Below are 19,750 nucleotides of genomic sequence, written 5' to 3' on the forward strand. Positions count from 1 at the left end.
TCTGCAGTCGAGGCGGGGGTGTCTCCGGACAGCTGCCGACATCTTGGAAAGAATCCGCAGTGCGACTAGAACCCCGGGGATCTCAGCAGCTTGCTGCAGCCTCCGGAGGGGATTTTAATCCCGGGGGGGACCCTGCAGACTAGCAGTGGGGAATCATTCTCATTTCTGCAGCCCTGATTGGCAGCTGGCAGCTGGACGGACAATCAGGAGGCCAGGCCCTGCCCACAGAACTGCCACGCTGTGCAGATGGTGTAGTGCCGAGAGGCAAGGAGAGGTCTGAGCAGTGGAGCAAGCGCTGCCGAGCACATGCAGGTCCTGATGCTATTGTCCCTTCCCTTCCACCACTGTGCCACTGCTCTTACTGCACTCAGTCCTTCAGTCCTTCCTGAGGCTATGTCTACACTGCCGGCGGCGCAGATCCATCTTGCGGCTTTGACTGAGCGGCAGTGAAGACTCGCTCAATCGAACCTGGAAGCCGACTCTGTAAATCCACCCAGCAAGTAGCCTAGCGCTGCGTCGAGGGGGGGCACAGCACAGTGGAAACGCTGTGGTACGCAGACCTTAGGAAGTCGACGGCAGATACACAAGCTATGTACAGTAACTTGCGTATCTCCCACTGACTGCCGCCGAAACCCGCAGCCAGGGAAGACTAGCCTGCAAAGAGCACCAGACTTTGGTTTGGAGGAGAGAACTGGCCTTCCTGGACCAAACAAGAGAAGGGAGCAGAGGCTAGGCAGACCCAGTCAGGGGAGGGTTTTGGCCACAGGACTGTATAGGAGGCACTCCAGGACAGGGGCATGGGAGGCACATAGGGGGCTAGTCACGCAGCCTGGCTGGCGTGACAGGGGGGCGGAGGCAGTAGCTCTGTGCAGGCGAGGACAAGCTGGTTAAAGTGGTGCGGACAGCCAAGGGCAGCGGGTAGGTGGGGCAGGGGCTGAAGAGCGGCAGCACTTTGGACAAGTCGGAGGAGCCGGCTGAGTGGAGGAGACGGCAGCAGCGGTGGAGGACAAGGGGTTTGGGTTGGTGATGGATGGCCTGGGCAGAATTAGGTGACGCAGTAAAGGTAAAATAAGCGTGATTTAGTAACCACATCAGAGCAAGAGGAAAAGGAGCGAGCTGGGAGGTGAAGCTCTCTTTCGATAAAATATGAAATAATGCACATTGGAGGGGAAGATTTAAATTGCTCATGTACCTCACGGGTGTGAACGTCTACGCCGCAATTAAAAACCCAGGCTGGCCTGTGTGAGCTGACTGGCGCTTGTGGGGCTGTAGACATCCATGCTCGAGCTGCGCCCAGGCGCTAGGATCTGGCGAGGCGGGAGGGTCAGCCCAAGAGGGAATGTCTACATAATAATTAAACAGCCTCGTGGGCTCAAGTCAGCTAGCACGAGCCAGCCCCGGGTGTCTAACTGCAGTGTAGACAGCCCCTGTAATAACTCAGGAAAGGGCCCTGGGTGTCCACGGTGACCTTGGCTCAACGCACAGCTGCAGTCAGAAACGCTAACAAGGTGTTCAGATGCATAAGGGAGGGAGATGGAGAATAATACCAAGACAACCGCTTTATATAAATGGGTGGTGCAGCTCCAGCTGGATACTGTGGGCAGGACTGGCTGCCCCATCCCACACAGGATATTGCAGAACTGGAGGGGGTTCAGAAAAAGAGTGATGAGGCTGATCGGGAGGCTTGAGAAACTCTCCTAGGAAAGGAGCTTGAAAGGACTGGGATTGTTACCTTAAAGAGGAGATGAATAAGAGGGGACAGGATAAAAGTCTATAAAATACTGAGTGGTCAAGCAATGGTAGGTCTGGAACATCTGTTCTCCGTGTCTCATAGTACAAGAAGACGCAGACATTTAATGTAAATACAGGTGGCAAATGCAAAACTGATAAAAGGAAATACTTTTTCATTCACCATGTGTTTGGACTGTGGAACTCACTGCCACAAGCATTAAGCAGGACTCAGCAAGGGTAGAGAAGCACGGCTCCGACAACAGGCGAGATCAGAAATAGCAGTTACCTCGGGCGCTCGGTCACTGCTGCAGTCTGACAGCAAGAGGAGGAGCACCACCTTGGACCATGAAAGAGTTCCTGGCTCAAGCCAGGAGCAAGTCAGGTTCCTCCAGTGCTGAACTCTGAAGGAAGCAGAAAGGGAGAGCAGCACAGCCAAAGCCTGATGGGGAACGCCATCCCGCTCTCGCGTTACGCTGGGCGTGACAACCGACTATCACGAGCCGAGGCGTCAAGCAGCCAACAGCGAAAACTGCTGATGCAAAGAGAAGATGACGGGGTGACGACATTACAGTCTAGATTTATCAACGCAGGGAAGAAATATTTAACAACCGGCTCTGCAGCCAAGCAGAGGAAGGTCTAACACGATGCAGTGGCTGGAAGTTGAAGCTAGACAAATTCAGACTGGAAATAAGGGGTACATTTTAACAGTGAACTTAATTAACTCTTGGAACATATTGCCATGGCTTCTCCATCACTGACAATTTCTAAATCAAGGTTGGGTGTTTTCCTAAAAGCTCTGCTCCAGGAATTGTTTTAAGGAAGTTCTGTGGCCTGTGTTAGGCAGGATGTCAGATTACATGATCGCAATGGACCCTTCTGGTGTTGGAATCTCTAAAATCTATGATACCAACCCTCTATCATGCCAGAGAGGCGTCCGACCAGTTGCCTCAGTGCTACCCTTAACATGCAGTGTTAATGAAGGACACTGGGCTGCAGGAGCCCCTGGTGAGGAGGCGAGGCGGTCGTGGCCTGCCCCAGGGAATTGTCTGGAGACAGGGCAATGGCAATTGGCCCATCTCTGACATGTCAGTGTGTCCCCGACCCTCAATTCCTGTATTCACTTTCACAGGGATTACACTAACAATTTGAGACTGGGGTAGCCTAGTGTCATCCCTCAAACCTGCTCTCAAAAGAAGACCAGCTGTTAAAGAACGCCCATTCTTCCTGCTGGAACAGGGAGGAAAATATGTCCTGATTTTTGCTTCCAATGTTTTTTGCAGAATTCATGAAGATTTGTCTCTACACAAAGCAAGTCCCCCCAAGAAGGAAGATTTCATCAGCAGAAAATATGCAGAACTCAGAACCCTGCTCCTGGGAGGAATTTCTCCAAGTCTACCATGAAAAACATGTTCACGGCGAGCAAAAATTAAACCAAAATGAATTTTTTCAAATGAAGACGTTTGTAATGTGAAAGTGGACAATTTCCCTCATGCCTGACTAATTCTGCATTTCCTGGAGGGCAGGAAGATAGCCCCAAAGATCTAGAGGTGAGAGTAGAGAGCAAACTTTAAAGTGAGGCTGAAGCTCAACTGACACCAAATCTGTGCTGGAAAGCAGGAAATGGGAACTCTGTCCCAGGAAGCCTTTTCAGCCTCATTCCCAGTGACTTAGCTGGAAAGCCAAAGTTGGAAACATTCCGATTTTTCTCTAAGAAGAAAGATCTTTCCCACCCAGCTTGCCTCATGCTTTTTCAGGCTCCATAAGAATTTCAGGCAAGACACCTGGCAAAAGCTGCAGCTTTCACACTGACCTTCCTGACACCTAATGTTAGAGACTCCACCGTGAATCAATGCAACGAAACCCGACTCTGGAGCCTTAAACCTTTCAGGAGGAAATGAGGCAGAATGAGAAAAAGACATAAATACAAAGATAAGGGGAACTCGAAATGGCTAAGAAGCAGACGATGAGAGGGAAGTGGGGAATAGAGAGAGTTTCAAGAACTGTTATCAGACCAGCTCTGTTTACTTAGTGGTCATTCTAAGTTGTCTTAACCTCCCTATTGGTGATTACAGAATAATAGCATCATCTGACACCCTCTCAGGGCCAAATAGCCACTCTCCTGAGAGCAGTGCACACAGCAAGTCACTTCTAAAACGTGTAAGGAAAGAGAACCAAGTCATCTCTGCACTGCTTTAGAGCATCTGTCTTGAAAGGCAAGGAAGTTTTGAATCAGCCAATTGCTTAGCTCAGAAATGGACCTCCTGGGGCTGGTATTTGTGTATGCTACTATCGTTCAAAACATTTCAAAGGGTTTGCGACTGAAACAGATCCACAATACTTTTTGTGCCCTGATGGTGCTGCTTTGGAAGGTCTGTGAAGCCTGTGTGTAATTCATGTCTGAGCTGAGAGGATAAGGGACAACCATAGACCGGTACGCACATAATTAAATGAGTCAGTAACGCTCCCTCACAGATATCAAGGCCCCAGTAGCCATATCCCAGATCTGGATTGGAAACACGGCTCACGCTCTATTCCAAGCAATAGGAGAAAAACTCTACTGCACGCTCCCTCCGCTCTGCAGAGAAGGCGCCGATTCTGCCAGGATTTGCAGCTAATCTTCAGGCAGTTTCCCCATGATTCACCATATGCTGGAAACTATCACATGAAAGTTCATGATCTCATCCGTTATTGGCATGGCCGCTGTACTGTGCACAGTCTGCCTCCTCACGCGATTTCTCAGGGCTGTGATGGCCCAAATCCAGCAAAGCAGTTAAGAATGTGCTTCATTTAAAGAACATGAATAGTTCTAGTGACTTCGGAAGAGGCAGAGCTCTGTGTTGTGTAGCTCGAAAGCGTGTCTGTCTCACTCACGGAAGGTGGTCCAGTAAAAGATACTACCTCACCCCTCGTCTCTCTTCAGCAGAGCTACTCACACGCTTAAAGTTAAGCACAAAGTTACATAATCTGCTGGACAGGGGTCATCACATGAGTAGGAAAAACCAAACCGCCCCAGCTTTCAAGATGAGTGGTTGCCTCTCTCCCTTGTACCAGGGCGATGACAAGTGATGAATGCAGCCTGGCGGGAGGAGAGAATGGGAAAGGCCCACATAGGTCCCAAACACTGAACAGTGACTAGGTCCACATGTCGCAGTGTTAATGTCTACGTTTGGTATATGTAGTGCTGTACGGACACTTCCACAGAGCTTTATAGTAAGACAGAGATGGGGTATTTTAGAATAAAGAGATTAAAAGAGTTAATGATTTTTTGTGGAAAAATATAAAAGGTTCCAGTTGCTGGTCACTTGACCACACTGGTAAGAGGGCAAAAACCGGAAGAAAATGCTGCTCTGCTGATGCACAGAAAGTACTTGTTGCTGAAGGACAAAACTTGGCATGCCTGCAAACGAGACACCCCCGAATATCCTGCAGGGAAAAGACAAGAAGTGCCATCTCCTGCTCACAGCCAAGGACGGGAAGGAAGAGTGTTTTTCCAAATAAACATATTAAAACGTGTGCAGTGCAAGATATTTTGCTTCTTTAATTGATGCATTAATGGGTTTGCCTTGAAAGACAATGGCTACATTTGCACTTGTATTTTCAATTAGGTTCAGTAAAACTCCCTTTCAGAACTGGTTAGAAAAGAAGGGCGCTTTAGTCTACAGTTGTGTACATTTCAAATGTAAGGCCCTTGTAAAACTCTATAGAATATTAAAGGCTTCAAGGCAAGGTTTTATATTAAATAATACTTGGATAAAATGGGATTCTTTTTAAAAGGTTTTGAAAGCTTTTAACGAGTGGATGATTTGCAAGGTTTTGTTTTACAAGCGTTCCAAGATCCAGTAATGCTGTTGCCTTTACACGGTTCATTTTAAGGCAGGAAGAACAGAATGTTTACACTGATTACTGACGGAAGGTAAGATTGCCTAATGTGTACAACAAGGCACGAGGGACTCTCATTTAAATGCACAGAGGCCTAGATGCCAATCTACACAAACCGATTTCTGTGCCCACATGAAGGTAGCTTCAGGATTGGGACCTTGGTCTCTAATTTCCCACCCATGAACGTGCTGCTTCCAGACACAGAGATCAGCTTTCCTGGGACAGAACGCACTGAAAAACTGAAAAGGCTCTGGGTGTAAGGCGCTGGTTGACTGATTCTTTATTAGTTGTTCATTTTTTCTGTGTGTTAAAGTCTCTTACGGGTGAGTCAGTGAAGGACGTGTGTTCCGATCACTTACTACAAAAGGTGACTTCTGAATCGGACGTGGTAATAAGAGGCGATGCTTGCAGAGCTGACGCCAGTGGAAACACCCCCAATCTCCACTCTCTTTCCCATGTCTGGCACACAGCTCACCCCTTCGAAACCGGGGCACTGGGGTTCAGAAGCTAAAACTGCTGCTCAGACTAATAATTGCCCAGCAGCAGCAAAGAGTGAAGATTTTACACTTTGCTTAGTGACTAGGTTCTCTTTACAGCTCCTCCCAACATCTGCCCGAGCGCAGCACTGACTGGGCCAGCTCATTCACTGCAGGGATTTCCAAGAGGAGTTTGTGATATAAAACAAACCCATCTGCTCCGACATTCCTGTCATTGCCGCCACCCTCCAGCTCGTTCTCTGAACTAACCGGAAAGAGAAAACAATTCATCAAGAGAGACATGGGCAAGATTTCTATTGAAATCCCTCCATGCTTGGCACATCCCACATGGAGTTGAGTTCCTACGCAGGGAACAAGGCCCCAAGGCAGAGCAGGTCACTGAGCTGAGCGAAAATGAAGTCCTGCATGCTGCACCTAGGGACAACGAGCAGAACACAGCACTAGCCACGCTGGCTGCGGGATGGGCAAAAACGCTAGCAAAACTCTTGAAGTCCTGGGCATGCTGCACCTCCACTGCTCTGGGACAGGTCTTTGCACGGTGAGAAGGATAGCATTTACGCTCTGCTAAACTGGGACGTGGCTGAATTAACACAAGCCCACACAATGCTTCAGTATTCATAGTCTTTTCTGGTCTGTTGGTTTTTTTCATGCCTGCTGTTTGTACGTTTAACAAGTTCAGGTCAAAGTTCCTACCACGATTAATACAAAAAGTAAAAGGCAGTACCTGCTGAATTGGATTTGACCTCTTCTCAGGGCTAGGGCCTGATCCAGTGAAGCTTATTCTAAATGTTAAACACACCGGTCAGATTTCTGTTTACGTCCCCAGTTGCAATCCAAGACAGCTTCACAGCGCCAGGTGTTGTGGTCTTTATGGGGCTCTGCTGCAGAAACCCAGGGGCCAGGCCAGACTCTGAACTGTACTTCTCAGACGACAGCCGCAGGGCTTCTCTGACCCCTTCCTCAGGCTCTTTGGCAGGCTGGGCCTTCTTCCGAGGACACTTGCAAGAAATAGGAGGATTATTGCTGCCCAAGAACTTGGTCCCTTCCGTGCATAGAGTAAGAAATTTGGGAATGTTCTTTGTTCTGAACCTTCTCTGAAAACAACACAGATCATCTCTGCTCTCCACACTGTTCCATGCCCCAGTATCAGCAGAAAAGTGCAGCCCCCAAATCTGGCCCGGGGCACATTTCCAATTAAGTCAGGTTCCCTTCCTGAGGGGTGTACCTCAGTCTGTGGCTGCTGGAACCCAGTCAGCACAAGTGCAGGGGAAAGTCACTGGAAGAACCCCCTTGTTCCTGGTGCGTGGTTCAGCTCACTCATGTCATGGCGGAGTTGAAGCTTAATCGTTACTTTGAAAATGAGTAAATAGCAGACAGCGGCAACCTTCCCGCTTCCCAGCTCAAACAGAGACCAAACAAACAGGAACGCTCACATCAGCGGCTGCTGAAATGGCAGCGACTGTAACTGGCAATTAACCTCCCGTTCACCCCCCTATGCAGGCAGCAGGTTGTATGGTTGCTGTGGGAGCCACCCATTTAATTAATGAAGTAATTCAGCACTTGTTTTCTGCTGGCTGTCAGACGAACATCGCCTTTCAGAGAGAATTCACCATTCACCCTTACTTACCTTGATCTACGCTTCACTAAGTGACACCAAAGGCAGGTGCTAACATCACAGGAGCCAGCACTGATGTAAACCAGTCATCCTGGGACTGGATGGTCAGAGACGGAGACACGCCCTTTACCTAACGGACGTAGCTGCAGAGATTGTCGGCAGGGTTCTGGTGTTAACATGCCTAACAAGCAAGAAAGCCACTTGGATAGTTCCCTGGGAAAGGGTGTTTGCAGGGAAAGCAAAGGGGCAGACATCCTCCATAGCAGCCCCAGACCAGCTCTCCACTCCATGCGTATCCCGCCATGAGCAGAACCTGAGCCCCACAGCCGCTGTTCGGATCTCGTGGTGAGCAGAGCCTGCAGCCAGGACCAGGATTCTCCAGCGAGACTAGAAAGATCCCAGCTCAAGGGAAACCTTAGCCCAGAGCCCCCCTCCAGCTCACGCTCCAAGGCAAGGGGAGCCTAGAAGGGAGGGCCCAGATCACACGCTGTGCAAAGCCCATGCAGAGAGCCTGCCAGTGCCTCATTTGTTTCCTGAAGCAGCTGATGGCAGATTGTAGCCAGGCGCCTCGGAGCCTGGGCCCGAGGAAGGGTCGCGACGCCCCAGCCAGACCGTGCCACCGGCTTACACAGATGGTGCCTAGGCGCTGGGTTCATCTGCCACTGGTAGTATTGCGCTGGGTAATAAAACCGTTGTGGAAGGGGAAAAGGCATTGGAACTAAACAAACCTGCCGACTGCCTCGTTCTAATTCACCCCAGCATGGCCAGGAGAGGAGAGGGCGCTGCCCCGCCTGTCTCCTGAGGGGCAGGCCGTTGGGCTGTTTACCGGGCCAGCACTGTGAGAAACTGCAATGTATCCGTCACCTCCCAGCACACTGTTCTCCAGCTGTCCTAACACACCGACCCAGATTCACCAGCGACGGTAATTCAATACTTCACACCCCAAAAGCTGCACCACCGCTGTCAGGGTGACGTGATAAATGCACTGCGTCCCCCTGGGGTTGGGGATGGGGGGGCCGGCCCACTGTTGTTCCAGTTCTTAAGTACCCCCCAGCTCATCTGCGTCCCAGGATTCACATCCCAGCTGTGCTGCACTATCAATGTCTCCCTGGAGCTTAAAAAGAAGTCGTATTGTGTTAGAGAACAAGCAGTCACTTGCCCCTTTGTGTAGCAGGCACGGCTCAGACGATCTGATGCTAGGACTGGATCAATAAAGCTCTAACTAGACTAGACACACCAGGGTTCAGACTCCAAGTGCATGTTCCACAGAGGTGCAAGTGAGAGGATGCGCTGAGAATGCTACACACGCCAGGGTAACTAAACTCTCGCCACACGGCGCCCACCCATGCCCTGTCAGGCCGGGCTCTGGCCAGGCCAGCGGGACATAAGAAGCCACCTTTGCCGCACTTAGCCCTTATCCACACTTACGTCTGCAGTCGATGTAGGCAGCATCTGCATTATGACACTACAGCAGCACAGCTCCTGCGCTGCTGCTGTATTGTAGACGTGCCCACAGACAGCCTTTGCCAGAGAAACTCCACGATTCTGCCCCCGAGGGCAGGAGTTTCAGACTAAGCCCAGCTCCAGAATAAGGCTGAGAAACCAGCTCTCCAAGCCAGACAATCCCAAAGCCACGCCTGGGTCCTAGACGCCAGTGTTTCGCAGAAGAGACCCTGTGCTCTCCGCTAAATGGCGCATGAGCAGAGCGTGTGCTTTAAGCACAGGCACGGGCTGCACAGTGAAGGCTGAGCATCGCACTCACTACTCCTGGCGTGCCTGGCTTCTGGCTGCCAAGGAAGGGCGCCTGTACCGCTGGGAGGGGAGGCAGCTGACCAAGACACTATGGGGATGTCTGCACTGCAGTGTAATCTCAGGGATCGAACTCAGGCTTAAGCCTAACCCTCCACCTTCCAGCGACAAACAAATCGTGCTCAGACCGAGGGTCCCGGCGTGGAGGGTCTGAGCCTGTGTCAAGCCAGACTCCAGGCCCCAGTGCTTTGCAGTGTAGACGCAGCCCCACTGGGTTCGTGCTCTGGGAGTCCACCACAAGAATCCCACGGCCCAACTTCCTTTGTGCTCTGGACTGTTAAGTTTGGTGGACCATCAAGTTTTCCCCAAGGCACCATGAACAAAGGACTAGAGCGGCCACATTTAGGGAGGGTGCTAGGCACTCTGGGATATGGGTGTTTGGACCCGGGTCCATATAATGCAGTGCAGATGCTGGAGCCCCAGGCTGGGATCCAGGGTTCAACAATTCCTAATCTGGGTTAACAAACCCAGTGTCTGCTAACTCGAGTTCTACTCACCCTGGGCTCACAGTGCAGTGTAGCCAGACCCTCTGTGGTTTGTAACGGCGGGTGGTCCCCTGGATCTTTGTGGGGAGCAGAGAGTTTCACACACACATTCACACATCAGCCATAGCCAGGCTCCTTGGTCACGCGCTAGACAAAGTGTGGCCTCCCGAAACGGGACCTGAAGAATTCTGCCCTTGGTTACAGAGGCTGTGCTTTGTCCTCTGCAGGAGTAAAGCAAACTGTGGTTCTTCCTAGCTCTGGCCGGCATGTCGCGTTTTAATCCCCCTCCTTCCCTGTGCCGCATGCAGCGGGTCAGTAGAAGAAAGAGTGTTGCAAACAACCCCGAGTGTCCTGCAGCAGGAGGTGGGCCACGCAGGAACCTTGCACAACAACCAAAGGGTTCTTCACTCTGCGTCGGCAAAGTGCAGATGACTCCTGTGGAACGCCTCCCGAGCTGTGTCATTCCCAGCCGCAGACAAGCGAACAGCGAGCTCCAGGGCCAGCTTCTGTCCGCAGCACTCCCAGGAAGGGGAGGAGAAGGAAGCAGCCGTCGTACGTTCACAGAGCAGCGCAGCTCAAGGCTCTGGAAGGGCGCTGTGCTCTGGGGTGCCCTGCCCTACTGCTGTTCTTGACCCAACAGCCTGGCCTCTGCCCATAGCCTGTCACTAAAGGGGGTCTCTGCACCCGGCCGTTCCTCAAGGGGGCATTAGCCAAGCCACATTTCTACAGTCAGGGTCCTGCCCTGCTCTCTACGCCTGTGCAGCTTCCTCAGGGTGTGGGATGTGCACCCTCTCCCCTCCCATGGCCCATACAAGCCCAGCCAGACACTGACCCAAGAGAATTAATGAGGCAATTGCTTATCTGATCATAAGGATGCCGCTGCCGTTTCTCTGTCCTCGCCTCATCCCACTGGTGTAGTGCAGGGAGTCTCGGCCTGCTTTCTGCACTCCCCAGGACACCTATTTTTCCTTTGGTCACCTCCAAACTACTCATTGCTTCCCACTCAGGACCCAATTTCCCGGAATCCGTGGTGCTGTTTCAGACAAGAAAACTCAAAAGTCGGCTAGTTCTTTGTGTCAGCTGCCACCTCCCTGTGTTCATGGCACAGAAACTGATCTTCTCACACTTTACACGATTACCAGTGAGTGGAATTCACGCCTTCACAGTGAGACTGCAGTAAACTCTGCTATGCCCATAGCTACATGTTCAACCAACGTAGATGCTGCTGTTTATATATGGGATCTTTTCTCTACAGTGAGCAGAGCTAGGCTTTCTATTTTTAGCTGGAAGTTTGGATCCTGTAGGAAATTTCACAGCCCCCTAGAAATTCCCGAGGTCCATCAAGTTTGAGACCCCCTGGGCTAGCAGCCCCTGGCTTTCCCTAGCAGGTGTCCTATTGCTGCAATACTCACACAACTTCTTAGTGCTGCAGAGAGGAACTGGGCCCCACACAGGGACAGTCCAAGCATTGTATAGACATCAGCCCTCACTGCTTCTCTCACAAAGCAGCAAGTATTATTATCCCTCGTTTGCTTCCAAGCATCTCTCACTGGTAATTAAGACCCATGCCGCTACTGCTGGAGCTGCAAATTGCTGGTATTTAATGACATTTTCCAAATATTTTTAATAGAAATCTCAGGTCTTGTTCCTAATCTGACATTTATCTTCTGTTTAGCATGGAAAACAAATAGAGAACCTGCGAATCATTGCTCATGTTATAAATGACTTTATTGTTGGTTTTATTACCTGGCCTATTAAGCTGTCACAATCTGTGCCACTTCCCATTTTGGTGATGACCAGCCAGTGAAATCTGTCATCTTTTCTGTGGGATTTATACAGGACCCTAGTGATAATTATCCGCTACATGAATAAAGTTATCAGCTATATTATTAATATAGTTGCTCAGTTGCCCTAAGGGATAATATGTCAGAGAGGTTAAAATATTGACAAGCAATAAAGTATGTATTATAATTAGACAGGCGCCAGAATAGATAAGTGGCTGTGTGTAGGGAGCTGAGATACAGCATTGCATTCACAGTGCAAAAAGGGTCAGGAGTCCAAAAATCATAGAGTCAGAGGCCAGAAGGGACCATCAGATCATCTAGTCTGACCTCCTGTGTGTCACAGGCCCCCAGCACCTGCACACTAACCCCAGCAACTGGAACGAGAGCCAGGCATACCACCCACTGGAGACTCAAGTACTATGTGCCCCAGACAGAGAACAGGAGGGGCTGAAGTGCACCAGTCCCCTAGGCCCCCCCGACAATGGCAGGGAAATGATTCGGCGAGATACACCCAGCTAATCCTGGCCGATGTGACGCTGAGGAAATGGCCACATCTTGAATCATCTGCTGGGATGAGACTGTCTGCGCCCACGATTTGTGTCCATTCTGAACAAAAGAACATCAGCTCTGCTGAGTCTCCCCCTGCTGAGATGTGGCTGTCTGTCTGTCTGTCTGTGCATGATTTAATAGGATGCTGTAACTAACGTAGAAGGGGCTCTCCCTGTGTCCTTTGTACCCCATTGTCTTTGTGAAGGTTGGCCTCAGTTTAAGGTGGGACAAGAAAGGGAAGTGTAGAGGTTTCGTCTGGGCTTGGACCAGACTGCGTGTCTAGGCTCTTGGTGCAACCTGATGGATTTTGCTGCGATAAATTGGCCTTTGGTTCCTGCACTAACAGCAAGAGGCTCAGAATAACTTCCTTGGCGGTATATCTGAAGTGAGACTAGAAAGCTAACCTTGGTCATTCTCCTGGATCTACTATTGTTACATCAAAAAGAGTAGATCGGGGACTCAGAATGTCATGAGTCATTTCCCATGGAAAGCACGTATGCCAGCCAGATGAAATCGCTCTGAGAAAAGGTGGAAAAGTGGTAAATTTAACCTACTTCAAAATGTCATTTTCTGGGGGAAAAAAATTGATCCACACCTCTTTCTAACTGATGCTTAAAAGCTGAGCATGTACTGCTGCTGCTTGCTAAATATGTAGCCCGGTGTCGCGAGGTTCGGGGCTGTAGACAGTGGGAAGAATTTGCTGTAGGATGTGCTGCCAGTGCATAATCAGATGGAAATATATGGATTTCCCATAGCTGGGAACAACCAACAGCCAGAGCCAGAAGACATTTAATAAATTATACTGGGTCAGAGATTGCAGTGTTAACTCTGCTCTTCAAAGGGGGGCTGGGGTCCCCACGAAGGCTTATGTACCCTTGGAAGAAGTTCTATAAAACAGGCTCCGCTACATTTCCTTTGGGCGTGTTCCCCGCTGAACACTGGATTTCTACACCATAGTGGCAGGGGGCATGTTTCCAAAACACCAGCCCAGCACAGGCACAGTGATACAGGGGTCCTGGTGGCGTGTCTCAAAGGGCCACGTGAGGCCGTACAGCAGCAAGTCTTGGCATCGAAGAGAGTGCCAGACATCGGAGATAGCACCCAAGTGCATTGGGAAGGATTTATAAAATGCACCCTTCTCTGCATGTCTTTAGATGCAAAATGTGAGAACGTGCAACTTTCTCTCCTTGAAAACCCAGCCCTGCAGATGTGCTCTGTGCCCACAGGTGACAGCCCTAGTCCATTTTTATGTCACAGCTGCTGACAGCAACAAAGAGACGGGAGGCAGAGGATCAAAGAGGAGCAGAGGGCCTGGGGTCTGTCAGTTGTTTATATTTCAGAGCAAGGAACATTGATCAGAGGGATTTTAAAAAGAGACAAATCCATGCTGCGTCTCCGACCAGCGAAGACAGAAACTGGACAGGTCAAGCATGTGGGCATCATCGATAACCAAAAATAAGGAAATCGCCCTGCCTGGGGGTGGGGGGAGGTGTCCAGGGAAGTGGAGAGCAAAGGGGCCTTGGGAAATGCTGGAATTAGAGACAGGAAGGTGCAAGGAACACCAGGGGCCAACAGTCCCTGGATGAGGAGTTTAACAGAGTTGGCATTTGTGCCAGCTACCACTCGTGAGTGACACTTGTCTCCTCCGGGGAGCTATCGAGGTGACGTCACCCTGACACAACAACCAACCCGAACTCCTGCACCTGGTTAAGCAGGGTGGGCAAGGGATTGGGGCAGAGTCTGCCGAGCACCCAGGGGAGGCTGCCAGGGGAGGACATGATTTCTGTTGACTCGTATTTAGCTTGTGATCCACTGTGACCCCGGATCCCGTTCCGCAGCACTCCTTCCTAGGCAGCCATTGCCCAGTTTGTTTTTGTGCCAATGATTGTTCCTTCTTAAGTAGGTTTGTCCTGATTGAATTTCATCCTCTTTACTTCAGACCGTTTCTCCAGTTTGTCCAGATCATTTTGAATTTTAATCCTATCCTGCCAAGCACTTGCAACCCCTCCCAGCTTGCTATCATCCACAAACTTTGTAAGTGGATTCTCTGTGCCATTATCTACATCACTGGTGAAGATATTGAGCAGAACCGGCCGCAGAACTGACCCAGAATAACTCCTGGGCTTCTCCCCCAGGCCACATGGTGTGACCAGAATTCAAAACTTGGTTTAATGTCACTCTGCAGGAAAGGCTCATTGGACAGATTAGGCCACATTCACCAATAGGGTGAGCAGGTTCCGCTCCGGCCAGCCCAAAGGAGCTGCACCTGTTTGCAGCGGAGCTGAAACTGGTTCATTTTGTCACATGCAGTCCCCACCTCCAAATCACAAAGGTGCAGACCCAGCCTCTGTGCAGCAGCTGGGCATTTCCCCTGCTAAGAGGATTTTTTTGCTTGTTTGTTATTAATTTACATTCAAAGAACTGCAGCCTGACTGACTATTTTCTAAGTGTTGTATAGGGTCCTGAGCACAAATCTCAGCATTTGTTAGCAGCATGTGTGCGCTCACCTCCCATTCGTCACCCAAACCGTGTCTCAGTGAAACAAGGAATGAGGCAGTGCAGGCATCAGAGCGAGGGATTTATACAGATGCCTATTTTCTAAAGCAAAATCCAGGCAACTGAGGCAAATCTGCAGGAATAGTCATGGCATTCGGGTACCAATCTGTCCTGGTGCAATAACAGTGTCCACACCATAGACACAAAGCACCACATCAGAAGACAGGGATCATCCACGCTCCGTTGTTATGTAACAAAAATGGGAATTCCAGTGTGTCCCCAGGAACAGTCTGAAAGGGACCTGGGGACTTGGGTGTTATCGTGTACAGAAGAATAGAAAACTAGAAAGAGCCAAATATACAAAGTTCCTTCTCTGTCCAGCTCTTGCCAAAGAAAATTGCAGTCAGGATGTATTGATACTGTGCAGATAACATACGTCTTTATTATCACCAGATTACAGCTGCTGGGAACATACAAAATCACTCAGTATCTTCAGGGTGCACAATACAGGGATGTTAGAACGTTCCTCCTGCCAGCTGCTGCCCATTTGTGCTACAGTCAGCATAGCCCTAGGAGTCAATGTCGCTGCACATACACATTACAAGTATTAGGGATGTCAGATATAATGTGAACCTGTCCTTTCCTAGAACTAAATGGCTTTTAATGGCACCTGAAGTGGCTTCGAAATTAATCTGCCCATACTGGATACACTGCTGGTGCTGCTGATCTCCCTGCACATTATGACCAGATAATGGAGCCAACAGCCAGCATTGCAGGAGTGTAAGAGTGTGACTTATAGGCGATACGACAGACAGGGAAATTACCATTAGGAGATGTAGGAGGATAAGAGCACTGTCTCTTTAAATCTGTAGCATGAAGCCAGGCAGGAGGGGGCTGCAGGGAAGCAGAGAGAGAGGCTGTGCAACATGCAGCCTGTTTCTCTTGCTCTAAGAAAGTTGCTTGGAGAGTGGTGGAAGAAAGTGGCATAGCCTGTGCATCTGCCCCAATGGCCCATGACAAGGTGGCTGTAAATAGGAGCACTTCCTGCCGGCAGCTCTCCCTGCCTTCTCAGTGGTGACTGCGGAACAGCTGTTCACAGACACAAGGGGTTGGAGGCTGGACAGTGCTCCTGGCATGCACCCCATTTGCTGACTTGGACAATAGTTCCAGAGCAGACAGGGGATAAAGCAACAGCAGCAGCAGCAGCTCGCCCAGCTGGCTCCAGGTGCCTCCAGGGCCTCCCTTTCTTTTCTTCCCTATTAAATCACTGTCTTTGCAGGTGTTGCACAAGAACCCTCCCCCTTGGGTCATTCAAATAAAGTGCAATGCACGAGTCTTCCACCCACCCCGTGCTGGGGCACAGCCTTTGGTGCAGGGCTCACAGTCCTGACCCGGCTGAGGCCTGGCCTCCGCCCCGCCCCGCCCCCCAGCTGGCCCACCTGGCTCCTTCTCCAGTAGCCTGGCACTCCCCAGGCTCTTTACCTGGGAACCACAAGAACTGCCTCTGCCACACAACCCTCCTGCACCCCCACCCACATCTCTGTCCTCTGAACTCACAGCCCCAGCAGGCCTGGCTCCGACTCACACGATCCCAGCACCTGACTCCTGCAGTGCAGGTAAGCTAGTCACAGCTGTGGCCGGCTCTCCTGAAAGGCCAGCTCTCTCAGGGCCAGGGAAGAAAGAGCTGTCTGTAGTCTGACAAACCTGGGGATGTTGTGAGTCAGTCGCACTCTCATTGTGTGGGATGGGTGTAACCTGCTAAGAGAGACACACAGGGATCAACACAGCTTTCTTCCTAGCCACTTACCCCACATCCCATTCGGAGCATGAGCAAGTGGAGGCCATACCTGCGCGATTTGGCTGACCCTCTCCTGCACACCGGATAGGAGACACAGGCACAGAGGGACCAGCACCTTTTTCTGAAGTTAGTAACCAGCCCAGACCAGCAGCAAAACCCATTTCCAAACCCGTGGAGGCATCTTCCCTGCCAGCACCCGAGGCTGATGTGCTGTGCGCTATTCGAGTTCAGAACAGAGGGCCAGGTTTGCGTGTCTAGTCTGTTACTTCTCTTTTCTCTCCAGAATGGACTGGGGCTGGCTGAGACAGTAACGTGCACAGAAGGTTCACGCTGGGAGAGCCCAGAAGGCTGCGTCAGAGCCAGAGACTGCGAGATGCTGAGCACTTCCCACTCATCACAGCTAATGCCTGCACCATCACTGAAACAAGCGTTTGCACTGCAGTCACACCTGAGCTGCACCTGCACCTGCACCACAGCGTTTACTACTTCATAGAGTATCATAGCCAGAAACGAGCATTGTGACCATCTGGTCTGACCTGCACAGGCCTAACACAGACAGCCTCACCCAGCGAGTCCTTCGTCCATTCCATCACTGCTGGCTGATCTAGAGTGGATCTTTTAGATAGAGATCTCCAGCCTTGATTTAAAGACTTCACATGGCAGAGAATCCACCATGTCCCCAGACAAGCTGTTCCAATGGTTAATTACCCTGTTAAAAATATGTGCCTTTGTTCTAGCATCTAGCTTCAGCTTCCAGTCATTGGATCTCGTTATGCCTTTTTCTGCTAGATTAAAGAGCTCTCTATTATCAGAAATCTCTTCTCCACGTAAGTACTTATAGACTGTGATCAAGTCACCTCTTCACCTTCTCTTGGTTGAACTAAACAGACTGAGTTTCTTAGGTTTCTCACTATGAGGCAGGTTTTCCAGACTTTGAACTGTTCTTGTAGAATTTTTCTGAACCCTTTCCAGTTTGTGAACATCTTCTTTGAGGTCTGGACCCCAGAACTGGAGAGCGTATCCAGTAATGCTCTCACTCATGCCATAATACCAGCTCCCTACTTATAAATCCAAAGACTGGATTTGTTCTCCTAGGTGCAGCATTGCACTGGGAGTTCCTGTTCGGCTGGCTAGCTACCATAGCCCCTAAATCCTTTTCAATGGCAATGATTTCTAGGATACTGATCGCCATCTTGTACCTGTGACCTACATTCTTTGTTCCTAGATGTATGACCTTGCATTTAGCTATATTAACACTCAACTGCAGATAAGCCCTCATCATTATTTACCTCTTCATCAATTTTGTGTTATGTACAAACATGAGCAGCACTGATTTTATATTTTCTTCTGTAGCTGGGAGGAGTGGTCCCCCTCTGAGAGGAGAGGGAAGGGAAAACCCAATCCAATCCAACCCAACCCCCCAGCTGCTAGAGCCCAGAAGGAGATCACCTGTCCAGAAGCAGGTAGGTGGGTGGGCCCCGGCCTTTAGAAGCCCAACGGACACCACCTGACGGGAAGCAGGGGGGCGGAGCCAGCCTTTAAAACCCCGGCCTGCGACCCCAGTCAGGTGGGGCTGGCTGAGGGAGAAGGATGCCTTGTCCCCGAGGTGCCCAGTCAGAAGCCCCTGCTGAGGGGGAGTGACCCATCTTAATCCTGGCCTGGGAGATGGAGGAGGGCCCACCTGAGTCCCTGCTGCCTGAGAGCTGGGGGAGGACAGACCCGAGTAGTACAGAGCCAGGGACCTGGGGGAGTTGCCCTCTGAGGAGGAATCCATGGAGCTGCCACTGGTGGATGAGGAGGGCCTAGTGGGACTGCCACAGCCCAGTGACCTGGAGGAATCCGATACCTGGGGGTCTGGGGAGGAAGAAGCCCAGGGACAGCCATAAACAGTAGCTGAGTCAGGGGCAACCCTGTTGGCATGTTGTGGTGGGAGCCCTGCTGATGCAGTGACAGGCACCTTTGCCACTGTTAGGGCCCTGGGCTAGGATGCAGTAGAGATGGGTGGGCCTGTGTCCCCCGCCCCACTTCCTGAGCCACCCCAGGAGACCCTCATCCTCCATACCGCTCCAGAGAGTAGACTGCTTATCTACCAGCCCTGCCTACGAGCCGGGGCGAAAGACTGCTTGCTTGCTCGCCTGCCCTGCTTACAGGCTGGGGCAAAAGACTAGGCTGTTTCCCAGCTGGTGTGTAGCCGGGAGGGGTGGTCCCCTCTGAGGAGGACCCAGAGGGAGAACCCTGGGCGCTGCCCCCTCAGAGGGGCACGTCCACATCTTCCAGTTCCTTGATAAACATACTGAATAGCAGAGGGCCAGGAACAGATCCTTCCTCCATTTACGGATATGTTCTGTGAGCTATCATTTAACCAGTTTTTACCCATTTAATATTGGCTACACTGATTTTTGTATAGTGCTAATTTTTATCAGAATGGCATGCAGGACTAAGTCAGCCAACTTACAGATGTGTAAGTACATTATGTTAACCCGGTTACGTTTATCCACCAAACTCTCTCATCAAAACACAAGATCAAGTTTGACTAGACCTATTTTTCATAAAATCATGTTCACATTCCCATCCTGTAATTCTTTACTGATTGCCTCCTATATCATCAGCCTTTCCATGATTTTGTCCAGGATCAATATCAGGCTAAACAGCTTGCAGTCACCCAGGAAATCCTGTTTACCCTTTGTATATATTGGCACAACATTAGCTTTTTTCCAGTCCTCTAGAAATTCCCCAGTGATCCAAAACTTGTTAACAGTCAACATTAATGGTTCAGTGAGCTCGTCTTGGATGCAAGTATCTGCTCTTGCAGATTTAAAAATATTTAATTTGAACAATTGCTGTTTAACATCCTCTGTAATTACTGATGGAATAGAAAGTATCTCACTGGATGATATGAGAACATCACTCCATTTCTTTCCAAATACAGAACAGACATATTTATTGAATAATTCTGCCTTTTCTGCATCATGATTGCCAATCTGGACATAGCACTGGATCTATACAATTTCTAGGATTTCATTTGTTCCTGGTATATTTAAATAATTCCTTCTTCTTAACTTAAAACTACTATGGATTTTTAATGGATACCCTTAGCTCTCTTTATC

The sequence above is a fragment of the Emydura macquarii genome, unplaced genomic scaffold (genome assembly GCF_026122565.2).
Source record: "Emydura macquarii macquarii isolate MOO-44397 ecotype Brisbane River unplaced genomic scaffold, CSIRO-AGI_Emac_v2 contig_3390, whole genome shotgun sequence".
NCBI classification, from domain to species: Eukaryota; Metazoa; Chordata; order Testudines; family Chelidae; genus Emydura; species Emydura macquarii.